This window comes from Bactrocera neohumeralis, unplaced genomic scaffold (assembly GCF_024586455.1).
Source record: "Bactrocera neohumeralis isolate Rockhampton unplaced genomic scaffold, APGP_CSIRO_Bneo_wtdbg2-racon-allhic-juicebox.fasta_v2 cluster09, whole genome shotgun sequence".
NCBI lineage: Eukaryota > Metazoa > Arthropoda > Insecta > Diptera > Tephritidae > Bactrocera > Bactrocera neohumeralis.
The window spans coordinates 27,437,576-27,440,926 of NW_026089622.1; positions in this window are offsets into that span (position 1 = coordinate 27,437,576).

Genomic DNA, 3,351 nt, shown 5'->3' on the forward strand with positions numbered 1-3,351 from the left:
CACCGAACATTTCATACTCTCGCATGATAAAGTGATAATTGAGATTTCATTATCCGTTATTTACATACATATTTTTCAAATACCGTATTTCTATACAGTTTTATTCCGCTATCATTATTGGTTCCTAATGTATATATTATACAGAGAAGGCATCAGATGGAATTCAAAATAGCGTTATATTGGAAGAAGGCGTGGTTGTGAACCGATTTCACCCATATTTCGTACATGTCATCAGGGTGTTAAGAAAATATTATATACCGAAATTGAAATCGGTCCAGTAGTTCCTGAGATATGGTTTTGGTCCATAAGTGGGCGACGCCACGCCCATTTTCAATTTAAAAAAACCCTGGGTGCAGCTTCCTTCTGCCATTTCTTCCGTAAAATTGAGTGTTTCTGACGTTTTTTGTTAGTCGGTTAACGCAATTTTAGTGATTTTCAACATACCCTTTGTATGGGAGGTGGGCGTGGTTATTATCCGATTTCTTCCATTTTTGAATTGTATATAGAAATGCCTGAAGGAAACGACTCTATAGAGTTTGGTTGACATAGCTACACTAGTTTCCACGCCCACTTTTCCAAAAGAATTACGTCCAAATATGCTCCTCCCTAATGCGATCCTTTGTACCAAATTTCACTTTAATATTTTTATTTATGGCTTAGTTATGACACTTTATAGGTTTTTCGGCCATTTTTTGGGCGTGACAGTTGGCCGATTTTGTCCATCTTCGAACTTAACCTTCTTATGGAGCCAAGAAATACGTGTACCAAGTTTCATCATGATATCTCAATTTTTACTCAAGTTACAGCTTGCACGGACGGACGGACAGACGAACGGGCGGACAGACAGACATCCGGATTTCAACTCCACTCGTCACCCTGATCACTTTGGTATATATAACCCTATATCTGACTCTTTTAGTTTTAGGACTTACAAACAACCGTTATGTGAACAAAACTATTATACTCTCCTTAGCAACTTTGTTGCGAGAGTATAAAAATTTCCCTTTGTCTGGGTATAAGCTTTCAAAGTCTATTTCGATCTAATACGAATGAAGGAAAATTATATTTCGCAGAGGTTGAAAGTTTAACTAAAATGAAGTGAACGAAAAACTCAATATAAAAAAAAGGGAGTAATAAATACTTATGAGATCACATCCACTGTAGTCATTATACCGTGGCCATTCCAAAAAAAGCCATTTAAGGAAGCGCTTCCCTAATTTCCGAAATTCTCGTCTGCGATGCCTGTTTTCGATAGATTATTACTTGTTCCCATGGACTGCAGTTGTGATGTAGCCAACACTTTCTTTCCCAATATTCATCTTTTAAAAATTGGCTAATTACATACCAGAGGAAATTGATGATATGGGCTCCAACACTTCTAAAACAGGTTTTGATGTGAAACCAGCTTTTTTACGTTTGTCCAGCGTGAAAATAATTTGGCTGTATATATGTAGATAGATAGATAGATAGTATTATGGGGTAATGCACCGCGACCTAGGCTCTATTATGCCCTCTCCTATATCACATGTCTTCCCAGAGTCCCAGCAGCCTGAATAGTTCCAGGAGTGGCCGTCTCCCCCGGGAAGTAGGCGGATGAGAGGACGAAGTCTGAACCTTCCTTGTCCTTCACCTGTACCGCACCAGATCTTGCGTTAGAAACTCTGAAATACAGAAAAAGTCTATATCGTCTCTAGCGACTACACAAGTGCGGGGTCTCTCGCTAGAGAGATCCCAGATTACCTTGCTTCTTCTCGTGTGGAGGCCTCTTACCTCTCCTCTAACCACCCAAGGCTCTTGGATTAAAAGGATGCCCAGGTTATCCGAAATAAACCTTTTCACAATGACAGCCGAGGCTGCCGATGCGTGATGTAGGTTCACCTGAGTAACTTCTATGCCGGCGCTGGAGCTCATAATATGGGTTCGATGAGAAACAGGTCCTCTTCCTGCATGTCGTCATCAACCTGCACCTCCAGCCCTTCCAGGAGCTCTTGGGTGAATGGCAGCATGTCTTCTTGCTCGTTGGGGAGCTCGTTACTCCTGCTTTCATCCGCGGCGGTGGTCACAGCTTTCCCAGCCGGAATGGGCTCGTTCCACCCTGAACCTACAACACTGCTCGATACGACCTTCCACGCCGTGGTTCTTAAGCCCACGTTTTGGTTTTTCACTAAACCAAGCGCGAAGTCGTAGTTCTTGTCCGCACTTCTTTGGAAGAATACCGCCACACTGTGCAGTTGTGGTATATCATCGCCTCTCTTAACACACAGGGCCGGACCCTTCCAACCCAATAGCCTTGGCGTGTTTTCCGTTAGCCGACTTCTCATCTTGACAGTCGACCAGCAGCATGCCACCCTTGAAGAATATGCCGTTAAAGGCGCCGGTGTACTCATCGCCCACGAACAAAGCGTTTACTAGGCAGCCCTGGAGAGCCGTCTGCTGTTTGGACCCTAGGGCCTCCGCCGGGTAGTTGCGGGGCAACACGGCCATCCGGATGCTCCTCACGGCCTCCGAGTATTTTCGACTTGCGGCTCTCGTCGGCTACTGGTTGGGGTTGAAGCGTTTTCCACTGGCTTCCTGCGGTTTATCCTCTTGGATTCTTTTGGACCTGGGTGGCTCCTGAGGAGTTATTTTGCCGCTTTTTTCTTCTCTGTTCGACTGGGTGCCTCTTGGGGTGCCGGCCTAACTTTGCTTCGTCCCTCCGACGAGGCTGCTTTGGCTCGGCGCCGCCTCTGATTTCTGCGCCTTGTTGCAGACGAACCGCTCGCACCTGCACGTTGTACATTATTAGGAGAGGGGGTGCTCCCCCTGCTCCTACTCAGAGCCCGCTTTTCAGCTGTCTCCGGTGTCATGCCGTAATGGGGGAATCTGTATTGTGGGCCTCCCGGTCTATTCTTTTGGAAGGGGAATCTGAAATGTCCGCCGCGCCAGAGCCCCTTGACGTGGTAAGGCCACCGTTACTTTCGAGGGAAGGCTCCGTTCGAATACAGCCGAATTTACCTCCTGGCTGCCAATCATTCAATGGGCACGGGAGTCGCATAACACCCTGGATTTGGAGGTGGTAGCTCTTAGTCGCTGCACACATGCAGCCTCTGCCAGCCCCCAGGAGAGATGCTATGTAGCATCACCCCTGATGGTTGGGAGATGCCGTACTGTGTTGCAGTTTAAGCCCCTGCACCGCGACAAGGTGCCTACTATTCGCAGAGGAATTTGACTGTAGGATTTTCTTGTCATATTTTCCATATCCAACCATATTCATATTTGTCTGGTCCATATTTATTGTTTAAAACCACTAAAAATCCATCAAATAATAAATACAAATAATCTTCACTTTCACCCACACTCGCTGCTTGTTGA